This window comes from Cryptomeria japonica, chromosome 8, assembly GCF_030272615.1.
Source record: "Cryptomeria japonica chromosome 8, Sugi_1.0, whole genome shotgun sequence".
Classification (NCBI taxonomy): domain Eukaryota; kingdom Viridiplantae; phylum Streptophyta; class Pinopsida; order Cupressales; family Cupressaceae; genus Cryptomeria; species Cryptomeria japonica.
This window is the reverse complement of record NC_081412.1, coordinates 484,255,279-484,271,314: the sequence shown is the minus strand read 5'-3', so window position 1 is coordinate 484,271,314 and position 16,036 is coordinate 484,255,279. Positions and strand designations below refer to the sequence as shown.

Here is a 16,036-nt window from a genome sequence, read left to right as displayed (position 1 = left end):
CGTCAAAGAACGGAGTGCAAACTTAACCATAGCATCAACTCAGACTGTACCTCAAGAATGGTTAATTGGAGGACATCTTCTCACATATAGATCAAGCTAAAGCCAAGGAGAAGAAAAAGCCCAAGGCATATTACCTTATAACCAAAGATGAGCAAAGGAATCATACTATTCACATCGCCACCCCCGCTTGTAGACAAGCCCGCAGATCAGATCGCACTGGCAGATTATAGCATCATAACCGTCCCCATCGGACAAGCCACTAAGGAACGGGAAAAGGAGGAATTCAAGGATTCAGTACAAAAAATACTCAGGCAACTTGAAGAAATAACAGCTAAAAAAGACATGTATCGAGCTCGTGTTGAGCAGGCCAAGGGATACATCGATCAACTCCTCAGACCATTACATAATGCTTCTGAATTCCACATTCCCCCGACAGCATTGGCACAGAGGACCACAACGGAGTTTGAAGGAGTACGGGATACTGCAAGGGCTGTCAGAGAATGGATACAAGGCATCAAAGGGAGGGGAGAACGAATCCTTGAAGAAGTAAAAGAGATGGCCCACCATCGAGAGACCACCCTAGTCAAGCTATTAGAGGTAAAGAGGGAATCCCTCAGAATGCATGAAGTGGTTGCCACCACTCTTCCCCTCATAAGAGCTCTCTTTTGGACCCAGGCACAGATCTCCACACTCTCTGACATCCTACATCCCCATGAGATCGGCATTTTCAAAGAATGGTACTGGACTATCACCATGAAGAATGACATGAGAAATCATTGATAAAGAACACGATGCATGCGAGACAATTCTGAAAAACCATGCAAGAACTCGGCAAAACAATCCTCCGATCAATGGTCTCGGGATGGCAAAATGACCTGTCCGATGAAGTGATACAGCCGGACTGGGAGGAAAGACTAGGGACGGATAGGATCACCTATTCCGCTAAGGACTTGAGTTTTGCTGGTCAATTCCATTCAGACATGTTGTGCTTCGAGCGTAATCGTTCCAGCTAGAAGGATGGTTTGAAGCACGTAGACCAATACCTTGAAGGCATGTAGTATAAAATTCGTCATCCTCCTATGCCTCCATTCAGTTTTCTATTCCAATTGTGCCTCGGGTTCCAAGAATATGTTTGTGAGGAACGTACAGCAAGTCGAGACCTTTGGCAAGAGTATTTGCACAACGAGGATGAATTCTTGGAAAAGGGATGTGAAGCTGAAAAAGAAAAAGTGCTCTCCTAAAGTGTTTTTTTCCTTTTAAATCTTGAAAAGTGCACTTTTTGGCCAAAGGGTCATGTTTGACTTTATGTGTATGCACCTTTTTGGATTATTTTGGATAAGTTTTAATTATCCTTTTTTGGGTAGTTATTGCTCCTTTTGGGGTAGTTGCTAATATTTACCCTCCATTTATGGGTATGGGTTCTCTTTTTGTAAGGATGAATCTGGGCCATTTGTTTAGATTAGATCTTGGCCATTCATCCATTTTTGAAGCCTATTTAAGGGACTGATTTTCCCTCATTTTGTAAGAAGTTCATGGATTGTTGCTGAAGCTCTGGTGAAATTTATAGGATTTAATGCAAAGTTAAGACCGTTTCAAGTTTCCTTGTGAGTGCATGGTCTCCTTCTTCATTAATTTAGAATTTTCAGTTATGTTTCTTTCCTTTATATAGCATTTTCTAAGTAAACATCTGATAGAATCCTCGTTGTTCATACCGTTAGGAAATGGTTGATTGTCTTTCCTCCTGCATGGTTAATCTGAACCTTTCATATGCTTAGTTTGGTTATTGAATGCTCACTGAATTAATGTCAAAGTTCTGATGTTGTATTTAATAGCATGAAAACTCAATTTTCCCTTGAAGATCGCACTAGATTGATGCAAGTATTGTGCTTAAATGGCGGGTAATGCTTAATCTAGTTATTTGGAGGTGTTTGTCTGTTTACTGAATCTGCTATCTTAGTTAAATAATTTATATTTTCTGTATCTCTCTCTCGCCCTATCTCCCTCTTTTTCCTTTTTTTTTTACCAAGAGAATCCGCAGTCCTGCTGAAAACAGTATCAACCCAACTTAAACCATTCGATAAGCAAGACTATTAAAGCCCTAGGGAACTCATCCAGCAATTATTCATATCACCGTAAGTCCCCTTGTGTTTCCAGCAAAAACACATCAAACCACTGAGTAATCCCACAATCAAGACCTGACAAACGAAACCTTGAGGTTGTCCCCTTTGATCAAACGTGAGAAACAGCATTAGGGATTTCCTTATCTCAAGAGAGGATAGGATACTCAGCGAGTTCATTCTATTCTGTGTTGGTCGTATGGAGTTGGCAGCAATGCGACTTTAGACACGTCAACACAACCCAGTTCATAAAATATCCCCTATTATCTAAATCAGCAATACCTAGAAACTTTAGGAGTTACAATTCATGAACTTATAGATAAGATATGCCTTGAAACCCTCTGCCATACATGGTTACCAGAATGAAGTATAAAGTTTGCAACAGTCATACACTAGAAAGAATATCATCAAACCCCATCCAATATATGGCAGCAATTAAATCATCAAACCCTTGAAATTTCCTGTAGATTATCACTTCCAATCTGCACACTAATGATTCCCATTGCCAATGAAGAAGGCACTGTTTACCCTCTCGGGTGAATAACTTAAAGCGCACAGATAAAACACATAATGCAGAACGATAATGCCATAGATACCAAATGCAATATATCAGATGTTATTCCATTCATCATTGTTGTCTACAAGTTACATTCGGAAGTATATAAAGATGCCGAGGGGGTGCGAGCTCCAATCGTCGCACCGCAACTACCACCCCTGGGTTGCCAACTAACCAACACAATTACAACTTAATTAACTAGTTTTATTCTCGTGTACAATATTGCCACCAACATCATTCCCCCCAAAAGAAAAGAAGTCGTCTCCGGACGACTTAATACAAAATAGAGATGACATTAAACAGAACTACTGACGCCAATCGAGCCCGAAACTTATACACCTGTTGTGTCCTCGCTTAAAAACCCTTTTCTGCTACCATCCCATGCTCAAGTGCGGATTTCACCATTAGTGCTTCCTTTGACATCACAATCCTCTTGTGCCTAAACCAAACTTGTCTGCAAAACATGCTTTTCAGTCTCAGCCTCTACCAACTGTTACTCAAATGATACTGTCTCCTGAGCCAATTTGTCCTCGATAGCCACCAACGTTGCCCTCTCGGCATCCAACTCCTGGGTACGCTGAGCTACGTCTCATGCTAGGACTGCCTCCAACCTGGTGGTCAGCTCCTCCCGAGCCCTCTCTGCATCCACCAAGGCAACCTCACGTCCAGCCGAGACCTACTCCAAGTTCCTCAAAGCATACCATTCTTGCCTGGAGGTGGCCACAACCCGTTGGCACAAAGGCTAGGAGACACCTCAAATCCTACATCACACTCCCCAAAGGCTAAAAACTGAACTGAATAACTCCTTGGTGTCATACAACTGCGCGGACCTGCAATGCCTTCCCTCAAACTCTGTTTGTTCCCAACCTCCAAATCCGTCTCCCTCTACGGCTTATGGCTTCCCCGCCAATGCTTAGTTGCAGACTTCTTTCTCACAGTACGGACAACCACAACACTTCTCGTGGTATTCTGTAGCTCAAAAATAAACTGGGGGTCTGGGGGCAGCGCCCCCGTGGGGTCGAGGGGCAGCACCCCTCGCGGGGTCCGGGGGCAACGCCCCAGGTGTGCCAACACCAATTTACAACCTTCAGAACCACACGAAAGTCCATGGCACGCATCATTTCTGTGATATTTTATGATGTCAACCCTTCTTCTACACTCCAATATTTTCAGTGTCCAGGCTCCAGATGTCATCGAATCATTTTTCAATCTGGTCATCGTCATTTTTATTTTTTTTTGTGTTTCCTCTGTAATGTCCCCGGCCATGCAACCTCCCCGTACGGTCAACAACAGCACTGACACCTCCGCAGGGTTTCCTTCTCCTTTTTCCTTGCGTGGGCTGCATGGTGCGGGGGTTTGTTTTAAGTGCGGCGTGCGGGTGTACACCGCACGGTGGCACCCACCGTCGGTGTGACCACCGCCAGTGGCCCCACCGTACAATGGTTCCACCTTCGGTGGGTTTTTTTTTTAGATATCTAATCTAATTGTCGAGAGTCTTCGGCTCGGGTCCCATGCCTCTGGGATCGCCCTTCATCCTTCTCGATTTTCCTCGCCTGAGAGTCTCCTGCTGTGGTCCTATGCCTCTTGAGTCGCCTGCCCGGCCTCTCGAGTCCCCTTCCATCCTCTTGAGTCCCCCTCCGAGCTCTCGGGTGTCCGTCCGGCCTCTCGGGTCCCCTGCGCGCTTCGCGTGGTAGGGTTTCAATTTGGGCCCGTTGGTGGCAAGTCTATTTTCAATGGCCATCCGAAGACCTGGAACCACAAATTCTACAAGGACCACAGCCTCCTTCCCGTACATAAAAAGAAGAAGAAGAATAAAGATTTTAAAAGTTGCGGCCTTCCACACAAGGTTCCAATCGTTGCCAACACAATTGATCTTCGGATTATCTACGTCACCGAGGTTTGGGGCGTCTCCCTTCCAATATTCAATGTATTCTGGCAGGTACACCTCCTCTGTTACTTGCTCTGGTTCCTCTGCTTCGAGCCTGTAGCTTTGGAACATTTCATAATCCTCCATCTGCCAATGGAAGAGCCCGTTCAATGACCCTGTCTCATCCTCAGAGCACTCTCCTAGTTCGAGAATCCCTTCGTCGTTGGGCTCCCTGCAGCCCCATACTTCGGCCCTCGGGTCGCCTTTTCCTTCATCCTCCGATTCCGAAGATGATGCCAGTTCCTCGTCAACAACCTGGGTCCTCAAATCAATGGTGTACTTTGCCCCCCCTTTCTCCATAGAAAGGGTGTTCTTTTTCCAGTCATGGTTCACCTTTGCTGTAACCAACCACCCTCTACCTAATATGGCGTCGTACCCCTTCTTCTTGAGTGGGATTACCACAAAATCTAGTATGAAAGGTTGCGTGCCGATGGTGACCGGTTGGGCCATTAGGGTGAAGAGTGGCTTGATGCTGTGTTGGTCTGCACCTACCAAGTTGAACATGGGTGGCCATAGTTTTGGCTTCCCCAGCTTCTTCCACGTATCCTCTGGCAGTACATTCACCCCCGAACCTCCGTCCACGATGGTGTCTTTGAGGATAGCCCCGAGAATTCCCATCTCTACTACAGCAGGATGCCGACCACTATTTAAGGCCAACAACATTGGGAACTTCCACTCGTGTGGCACGCAAGGGTGCCTGCGCAGTGGTTTGTATGGAATTAAAAATGGTGGTTCTTAACTGTGGCATTGTTTCTAGAAGGTCCTTTACCCTTATAGGTACTTCCATCTGTAGTACTTGCCCAATGATGTTATTTTCCGCTTCCGTACAGAATGATGTACTCGCCACCTCGTTGTCTCGTCGTTCGGCCGTCATCTCACGTTCAATATTGGCCTTTGCCTCCCGTGATCTCTCCTTCTCCATACGGGGGTTGGGATAAGTGGCCTTTTTCGTTTGGGCGCGGGTGATTGCCAGTATTTCTTTCTCACCAGTCTTCTCAATGTTGAGGAGATTAACCCCTGCCTGTGGGCAATTTGCATCCTCATGGTCGCCTGGCCCACACCATCAACAGAGGTGCTCAGGGGTGGCTTCCTTCGTGCAATCACGGGCGAAGTGCCCCCACTGATTACAAGCCCTACATTGGATAATTGGCCGGCCCTTGGCGTCATACTGGATACGGCTTCCGTTATTGTTATTGTTGCTATTCCTTCCGCCACCGCGTCAGTTGTCCCAGTAACCTCCAGATGATGTCGTTGTGTTGGTTTGTGAAGTTCCGACGGCCGGCTGCTCTTGCATGAAGAGAACTTGTTGGCTCCTAGTTTTCATGTTGTAGGGACATTCCTTTGTCAAATGTCCCGCAATCTGACAAATGTCGCAGAAAGCCTTCTTGGGGCAGAACCCCTTGGTGTGTCCGTCACTCCTACAGTCGATACACCACACGTCGTTTTCTTCAGTCTTACTTGTACTCCCCTTCATGGCTTTGAATTCTTTCAGCATTTGTTTCATGTCCTTTTGGAGAGCGTGCACCTTTTTACTCGATTCGCCACTACTGCTGCTTTCTCCGTCAGAGTCTTCATCATCATCAGATGAATATTTATTACTTTTCTTCTTCTTTGACGTTTTGTATTCGCTCTCTAGGTCCATCGCCCTATTATAGGTGTCATCATATGACGTCGGGGGTACAATTTTCATCTTTTTTCATAGGGAGGATTTCAATCCTTCAAGGAACCATCGTTTCTTCAATTCCTCTGTTGGTTGGCTTTCCATTTTTCCCAATAGTTCCTTCAGCCGCCGACTATAGGCTCGGACAATCTTGTTCTTGTTCTACTTCGTTCCATAGATCTCAGTGACTATTTCGTTGTCATCTCTCAGGAGGCAGAACTCTATCCCAAACTCCTCCTTCAGGTCAGGCCATGTGTCGACTTTGGCCTTATCCATGTCTGAGTACCAATCTATGGCCACTCCCCTTAAAGTTGCTGGGAACTGTGTTACCCATTCGTTTTGGTCGGTAACACCGTTCGCTAACCATATGGTTTCGCACGTTCGACAATGGCGGACGGGATCTTCCTTCCCGTCGCCATTGAACTTCGACAGTTTCTGTTTACTGGCCATCCCACTGCTCGATCTTGCTCCTCTGGTGCCTTGTGTGCTTGTACCTGGTGATCCTCCGCCTCCACCTCCTGCACCTGACCCTCCACTCGTGGGTCCTCCAGAGAAGGTTGTTGACCCCGAACCAAACAAATTGCCTCCCGTACGGTACCCTTGTGCTCCCTCGGCACCGTCGGGCGTAACGTCACCTTCGGTTGTCTCCCTCCGGTTGTCCTCCGAAATGGACAAATTCTTTAGTAGGTATCTGGTAGCGTCGATCAAGTTTAGATTTCGCCTTGTTTGTTCCACCAACTCTTCGCGACTTCTTACCCTACGGTGGTGGTATTCAGGCGAACTGTAGAGTTCGCCTTTGGCACCCTCCATGACTCCTAGGTTCCCTTCGCCAACCCTACGACAATGTAGAGAGTGTACTTCTCTCCGTCTATCTCTGCCTCCGCAACCTCCGTGACACCTCCTGGGTTCCCTTCGAGCAACCCCTCGGCCGGTCGTCCCTTGGCAAGCTACCTTAGCCTACGCCTTCATTCTACTTGCTGCTCTAGAATCAAGGCCCTCTGCGCGACCTCCCACTCGTCCGTTTCTGTTTTTTTTTTTTCTATCTTTATTCAATAGATTGGGCATTAATTGTCGTACATTTCCATAATTCGCAATACATTTCCTCAGATACAACTCGTCTCAATGACACTTTTATTTGAATATAGAAGATTCAAGGTTCAATTCCTTCTTGGTCTAGCGCCATCTCGCACCTCCAACGCTGTCCACACGGCACTTGGTGGGATTTCCGCCTCTCGTCGGACGTAGGTTTGGATGGCTACCGGAGCAGAATTGAGAATTCTCTCATTGCGATGTCTTCTCCTGTGTAAAGTTTTGTTCGGGCGTCGTCGGCCTCTGGGTTTACCTCACCAACGGGTAGGCCCATCGTGTCCATGCGCCATCCGTGTCTTCCGTTCCCGAGTACGTCTAGGCAGCGGCGCCAAATGTTTACCCTCTCAGGTGAATAACTTAAAGCACACAGATAAAACACGTAATGCAGAACAATAATGCCATAGATACCAGATGCAATATATCAGATGTTATTCCATTCATCATTGTTGTCTACAAGTTACATTCGGAAGTATATAAAGATGCCGAGGGGGTGCGAGCTCCAACCATTGCACCGCAACTACCACCCCTGGGTTGCCAACTAACCAACACAATTACAACTTAATTAACTAGTTTTATTCCCGTGTACAATATTGCCGCCAACAGGCACAACCAGAAATGAAGAAATCTAATAATGCTTATCTTCAATAACTTCTGATTTGCTCTAAATACCCTTGAAATACTTTGAGATAATCAACTTAGATTTGCATACACTCCATTGATGCTCAGATGTGACCTTCATATGAAGCCACCAGCACAATCAAAGAGAGGCTACGTTCCCCAAGATTGAAATTACAGCAAAAACCTAAGTTTCTTCTTCAAAGCCAAAGCTTCTTCAGAATAGACAAATGTTAAAATGATTCGAGAATGAATGAAATGAAATCCAAATGCCCTTTTATGATGTTTAATTTGCATTTGTCTTCATCTCCTTTAATTTACTTTAATTTCATTTCTTTTCCCTCATTTTTGGTGCACAATATCAAAATATAAAGTATACTTTATTAAACACTTACATCTCCCCTTTAAATAAGACTTTATCACTTATTATAAAGTATACTTTTAAAACATTTAAATCTCCCTTTTTAATAAAGTCCACTTAATTTATCAATGATATGCGCTTAACAATTAATCATTATTAAAGTATAACTTTAATAATAATTATAACATCATAACTCCATCATTAGTCATTATTTCTCAATTCCGATTGAACCTGAGAGTTAACCATTGTATCCATTGTGTATCCAACTGCCTTACTAAAAATTGTAAGGGTCCCTCTCCAACAACCACTGACTTACTATAAATAGTAAGTCCCTCAAAATGGAACCAAAAACCTCTAAATAGCCTAGCCTCATAATATACCAACAATCTGGAGAGGAAAACACTACCATCTGCCACCTGAAGAGCTCCATACCACCTAAACTAGACCCTCTAATCCACCATACTAGCCTACGAGGGTCAAATGATAGGCTAATCCTTCAAACTCTGATGCTCACGAAAATGGGGACATTACAGACCCAATGCAACCGAGACTCGCATCCATCTGTACTGTGGAGATAAGAACTTCTGAAGGTGTCTGTATCACAACCACTATCTCCATCCTCTACTAAACTGCCATGGATGTGCTGACTCTGCAAGTAGTCCCCCACCAACTTGCAACTGCTGATTCCATCTACTCGAGATGGTGAATACCCATCCCACCAAGGATGGTATAATCCCAAAGCCAATCCACACCGATGCATCATCAAGTCCTCCATATGTGGATCAAAAGAAAAATGATGAACACTCCTCACTGTGTAGTTACGATAGAAAGCTCCAACCTCTGTCAATGTCTCATCACTAACAACTCTGGAATCAGGAGATGGCTCCAATCTCTAACCCCAAACAACTAATTGGGCAAGGGCTCTGGTAACCCTCTCAGCAAACCCAACCACAAAATCTCTATGAGGAAGCATTGTAGTCAGAGTATTTACAATTGCTCCCACCAAATGTTGAATGTCCCATGAACCTCGGATGAGAGCATCCTTAGTTACTCCAAACGATCCCTCCTGAAACTCTGGACTCTCAAGCAGGTACCCAATAAACGAATCTATGCAATAGAAACAATATGAGGCAGAATCAACCTTTTCTTCTACAACCTGTTGTGCGTATTGCACACCTCGCCCCCATTCTCTACAAATGGGGACTCCCGTCTCTGAGATCTTCGTAGTAGAAAGCCCAAGTCAAATGCCGCTGAAGCCAAATTCAGCCTCTGGGGCCAAATTGCAAACTCCAACCCTGAAATCGCGAAGGTAATGAGAAAGGCATCAAACCATTATAGAAATTTGCAAAGGGCCTCCTAAGCCCAGAGTCATGGAGGGAGAAGGTAAGGCGTTTTAAAAATTTTCAAAACCCCTTTCGGGCCGAAAATGGAAATTGCATAAAGTGAAAAGCGTTAAAACATAAAACTTTTCAAAAGGCATTCACAAGCCGAAAATCGCGTGATAAGGTAAAGCGTTTAACATAAATTCGAGTTTGCAAAGGACCATTCCAGGCCAAAATCGCGAAAATAGGGAGAGCGTTTAACTTCAAAAAACTTTTACAAAAACCTTCCCAGCCCGAAATAAGGCCTTGCGTGATGTTTGGAAAGGGGCGTTCAAAACTTTTCAAAACCCCTTTTAGCCCGAAAATGGAGGCATGGTAAAGCGTTTGATTTATAAACCTTTAAAAATGGCCTCTCAGCCTGAAAGTAAGTAAAAGGGTGTTTTTATAAAGCATTTTCAAAGGTCTTCCTCAGTTTGATATAGCGCAAAAGAGAGGTTTTAAACTTTGAACCTTTGCAAAAAGCCTTACTAGGCTGAAAATAAACAAATTCGTGGAAGTGTAAAGTAGGGTGTTTTAACAACTTTATTTGCAAAAAGCCTTTCATAACCCGAAAATGTCATAAATCGTGAAAAATATGCTTTTTGCCCGAAAAGCCCTCCTAGCCCGAAAATTGCAAAATAGAGGGAAAGGTGTTATTTTTATAGAAGTTTGCATAGTGGCCTTTTAGGCCGAGAATGTCTAAACTCGCGCAGAACTCTCAAGTTGGCTGAAATATTAAATGCTTTAAAATTGGCAAACACCAAGAAGAGCCAAATAAAATCGCACATTCATTTTCTTTTAGCCGAAAGGAAGTGAAAGTCAAATCTCCCAAAATCACACATTTTGTGCAAGCGGCCCGAAGTTTTTGTAAAACTTAAGATCATCTCACCTCTATCAATCGAAAAACCTTTAAAGATACATCTCACAAAGAGCTTCTCGAGCCAAACGTCCTAAATAAAATTTAATATTTGTTAAATTAAATTATTTAATTTTTTAAATTAATTTATTAAAGTGAAATCAATTGTTTGCAGGTCGCACAACGTCATCAAAAGGAAACAGGAGAAGGCCTGATACGTCAAGGAGCCAGGCTAAAAGCTGAAGAAGAAGATGTAGGAACGCGCTGCAGGAGCGTGAGAGCAATCGAGCATTGGGAAGCGTGTCGCTGAACAAAGTTGAAATCCACCACCAGGACCAAAGACTGAAGAACACTCTGAATGCGGCAAGTCTATGCATTGTCGAGAAATACATAGCTGGATTTAATTCCAGAAGTTCAATTTCTGAAAACTGAAACTGTTTTATTGTAAAACTGCCTGTGGGCCCCACTCAGATATTTTGAAAGAAAGGAGAAACAAGTCAATTGTGGACAGTTATGTCCAACTACCAAATAGACTCAAATTGAATCCAGATAGTTGCAGGTAGTTGAGATAGTGGTTGGATAGATGACTGAGAGTTTAATGGGCATGGGTTAAGGCTGCGAGCTTCTGGATGGCAAGTTGTAGCCCTTGGATGCAGTCAATCCTGCCCTTCAATTCAATATTGTAAAACTATAAAAGGCAGAGGCCTTTCTTTTGTAAAGGGTTAGACAGTTAGAATTTTGGGGTTAGAATTTTGTAGAAAGATTTTAGAGTTAGAATAGGTTAGATTTTAGTAGTAGCATAGAGATGCTGCAGAAATTGTTGTAATGGCAGCTAAAGAAAATATATGAACATTTAAATATGGTGTTTGTTATCTTTGTTTTAGTCTATTTGCATGGTTTCTTTCAGCTGGTTAAATTTTAGAGTGCAGGGATTTTAATGGTGAAGTGTAGAGGGGTATTTGATGCATTTCCGATTCATACCATTGGGGGTTTGTTGATTGTAGGTCACCGTGCATGGCTAGTTTGAACCCAAACTGTTCTTTGTTCAATTGCAAGTGTTCATCTTAGGTTGCACCAAAATTGGGTGCCTAAAACAAGTGTCTCCGGTCTGAAAATCCTTCATCCCTTGGAGCTTGCACCATTCTTGTCTAGTTGTGAGGGTGTCTCTGGTGAAACAAGAACTGGTTTATCGAAATCTGTCTACCCGCTACATCAACTGTTATCATCCTTGTCCTTAGACTTCTTGAACCCTTCCCTTTTGCTTTTATTTTGCAATCTGAGAATCACTAAACCAGCTAGTTGCAAAATTGTAAGACACCTTGTGCTCCCAACAAATCACATCAACTACTAAGCTATCCTGCAGTCAAGACTTGACAACCGAAACATTGAGGTCATCCCCATTGATCAATTTAACACAGCATTAGGGATTTCCTTATCTCAAGAGAGAATAGGATTCTTAGTATTTATATTCTGCGTTGGCCGGATGAAGTCATAGCAATGCGATTTTAGCCACGTCAACACAACCTTAAGCTGATCACACTGACTCTGCGACATAATAAGATGGCATTTAGAATCAACTACATGGGATGAAGTAACAGATTTGCTTCCAAGAGAGGGAAACAAATCCACCTGAGAACCATACTCCCAACCAGATGACACTTTGCGAGTCTCCTATGAAGATGATGGAGTAACATCATGAACTAACACAACTCTCTGGAGAATCCACCACTGCCACACAAGAGCTATCAACAATTTGACCAACATCATCTGTCATACCACTAACCTCGGGAGAACCTGATGCAACAAGTGGTTCTCTACTGCTCTCAACCAAAATACTCATCCCATCTGAGACTACTCCACCTGTATCTATATTGGATGTAGCCACATCCTCAACACATCCATCACCACAACCCGTGAATATAAGATCATCACCATCTGCCAATATCGGAAACTGTACTATATTTGTAGCTCGTAAAGACTGTGCCAAACTCAACTCCATAGTAAGATCCCATATCCGTAACTGTGACTCGTGAAGGCCAATTGAGCACTCTTTAATGAGCCCATAGTTACCTCAAGCTCATGAGTGAGCTAATCAACCTCCTCTTCCTTTCCCTTCAAGGCATCATAACAGATACTATCCCACTCGAGAAGATAATCTATGTCCACAAGTAGTTGTAGGTAATTTTGTTTCATTATTCCAATTGCTTCTCGAAGTGTATGAAACTCTACAAGGGAAAGACAACTATCACAGTGCTCATCTGTCACGGGAGTACTCCAACCATAAGTTGCCAACATCTGACGAGCTACATCAAATTGCTCAATGGTTGTGGCAATCATATTGTCGTTCACCTTTAGTTGCCCAACCAAATGATGAAGACTATGAAACTTATAACTCCCATGCAAGTGTTCTGACCCAAAATCTGCACTGTGATATGAGGCTACATCCACATCACTCACCTCATGGTAAGCAGCATCGTGTGTGCAACCATCAGCGCACACATCAACAACTAAGGTACTGCTACTATGTGCCTCATAAGATGGCTCAAAAGACATTGTAGAAACTACTGATTTGACAAAGTCTTCGCCATAGTTACAAGACTCTGCGAGTCTGAGCAAGACTCACTGAGTCGCGAGGCGAGTCGCCCTCGCCGAGGCCAATGGCCTCTGGATTCGGACTCGGCCGAGTTTTGGTAGACTCTATCCCATGGGCTAGACTCTGCCGCTCAAGCAACAACTAAAAAGTGAAAAAAAAAATTTAAAAATGCACCTGGGCCTACACTCCAGTGGTCAAAGAGACACATAGCTCTAACAACCACAACTAACTTAAGACTTACAAATTGGAAATATTAATAAAAGGTTTCATAATTATTCATCTAAATTGTGCAACATCTAATTGATAGTAATAGTTTAAAAGATATTTCTAAAACTATGAGTATGTGCCTGGAAGGAGACAATTAAAAATCCGAAGTCTCAACTAACCAAGAATTTGATTTCTAGACTTGAAGAAATGAATTAAGAACATTACCATCATATATTTAGCCTATGATCATCTATTGTGTGAATGAATATTTATAATTCTATAAAAAATCTCTTCAGACACATTTTTTATTTGTTACATTAATTTGCGTGGAAGTAATTACAGTATAAAAGTTAGTCAAGGAGATATTATATAGTTCGCCAAATGAGAAACTTAATATATAAGAACAAAATGACAAACTGATAGAGTATATAAGTTGGAAATTGTGTCTGTGTAAGGCTTTGTATAACACAAACTCTTCAGCATTGAACTCTAACTATAAAATACTTTAAAAACCAGCGACAAAGTTATGTCTGCCAAGAAATTGCCACAAGCGCCCTTAATAACCAGAAAGGATCTTGAATAATTAATCTACTATAGAACATTCCAAGACCTATCTTAGGCGCACACGTAGGACAGTTGCAGGGTCGACTGATATTGGCTCCTGTGAGCCTTAGACTTCTAGGCTCTAGCTTTTATGTTGAACTTGATATATGTTTTGAACTTTTGATGACATGGATTTCATATTCCATGAAGTTTGTAGACATTTGACACTATCTATATTTCTAACGTGTTATTTAGTTTATCTTATTTCCTTCAGCGCAAGTCTAAAATTTGCATTTATACTTATGTGATCAATGTAAACTTGTGTATGTGCTTCTATTTGATGAGATTATTGTGTCTTTAATGTTTATTTATTAAAAAATGCATGAAATAAGTTTTAAATCGTTAAAAATCTTTGAATTTCTTGGGTTTTTCAATTTGTTGAGTCCCAGTCGAGTCTTGGCCGAGTCTGGCTGCCGAGTCCGACTCCGAGTCAAAAATCAGCTTGCCGAGTCTAAGCCAAGTCCAAGTCTTGTAACTATGGTCTTTGCACACTTCCTCTTCCATGGTAGCTGCATGTTCATCCAAAACCCGGTCCAGGGACTCCTTGCCAACCAATGAATTTTCTGATTTATTTTCCAAGGTTTGACTTGCAAAATCAGATTCTTCATGACATGATCTACATCACCAATCTTATTTTTAGCACCCAGATCTTGAGAACCTTCATGTGGCAACAACAAACTAGAAGCATGTTCCTTAAGTGAAATGGCTGCTACCTCATGATAATGCAAAGAATGCTAACTGCTGCTACAAAAATCAGAACTGTTAGAGCTTGTATCATCTGTGCATTCCTCATCTTTGACACTTCCAACTTGCATGCCAATATCTGTAGATCCTTCCTCAACAGTTTCCTCATGTACCTCCACATCTACATCATGATTATGCTCAATAGTTTGGCTGCAGTTGAAAAAATCAGAATTACTGCCATACCTTTCTGTCATGTTTTCAACATCTCCAAGGACTTCCTCCTTCCTGGATGCATGTTTTGTATTGGTAAAATCATTTGCATTAGTGTTTGTTTTCCTTTCTTTTGCAAACAAAGGATCCAATATCTTCGAGTGTTGTAGAAGCCTTGTTAAATTCTTATCATAGTTTTGATAGGCCTACATGAATTCTACCATAAGTTCGTTCCTCAATGGACTTCGTCTTTCCCATGACTGAAACAAAAACAAGAGTGTTGTTTACTCTAATATCAACTGTGGGATCTCAATGATTTCCAACCCCGGCAAGATGGCAGGAAACTGCTTTGATACGACTGTTAGAACCCCTTCTAGCTCTGCTCCATAAAAACTCAGTTTTTGGCCTTTTTACATTCCATCAAATAGTTGGCATGCAATGTCTGAGTTCTGAATTTTTGAGTGTCTGATGCAATTTCTGAGTTGTAGTGTTTGAGTTTTGTGTTGTTTATGATGCAGTTACATATGCCAAATAATTGAAAATAGAACAAACAACTTTACATTCATCAAAATAGATAGGTCAACACCGATTTATCAGGTCTAATCACAATTATATCGGACTGATGCAACAATATTAAAACCTCTAATGCTGATATGATAATGATCCACCATAAATAATGCAACTATTAAAGAAAATGCTGCAAGTATATATTCAATAGACCTCTTTATTTGTCTTTTACATAGATACGCATACCCGTTTGAAAAAGATAATGCAAAAGAGGAAATTCTGGAAAATCACTGGCAGCGGCATATTAAACCTTTGTCCATGGACGTCTTGAACAAAAATTTGTTTTCTCCACCAACTTAAAGCAGCAGACTTTATCCAAACTTTTAGCCGTCCCAAATGAAACAGCTTTCAGCTCCAAGCACAAGGCACTTCTAACCCAGGTTCACATGTCCCAGCTATAAGACTATTGTATGACCTGCTACAGGTCTGTAATTAGCTCAACAATGAATGATTGTCTAAGAATCCAACTTGCAATTAATGTTTTCTGATTCTAATCCTCAAATCTGCTCAAACCCTTTGACTTAAAGCAGCAGACTTTATCCAAACTTTTAGCCGTCCCAAAATGAACCAACTTTCAGCTCCAAGCACAAGGCACTTCTAACCTAGGTTCACACGTCGTAGCTATAAGAC

General features: G+C 42.4%; 1 protein-coding gene across 6 annotated transcripts in view; it reads right to left on the bottom strand.

Annotated features, from left to right (window-relative positions):
* LOC131077284 (protein PTST homolog 3, chloroplastic) overlaps positions 1–16,036 on the bottom strand; it is a 183,102-nt gene that overhangs the window by 118,926 nt on the left and 48,140 nt on the right. The gene's annotated exons all lie outside the window — the stretch shown is intronic.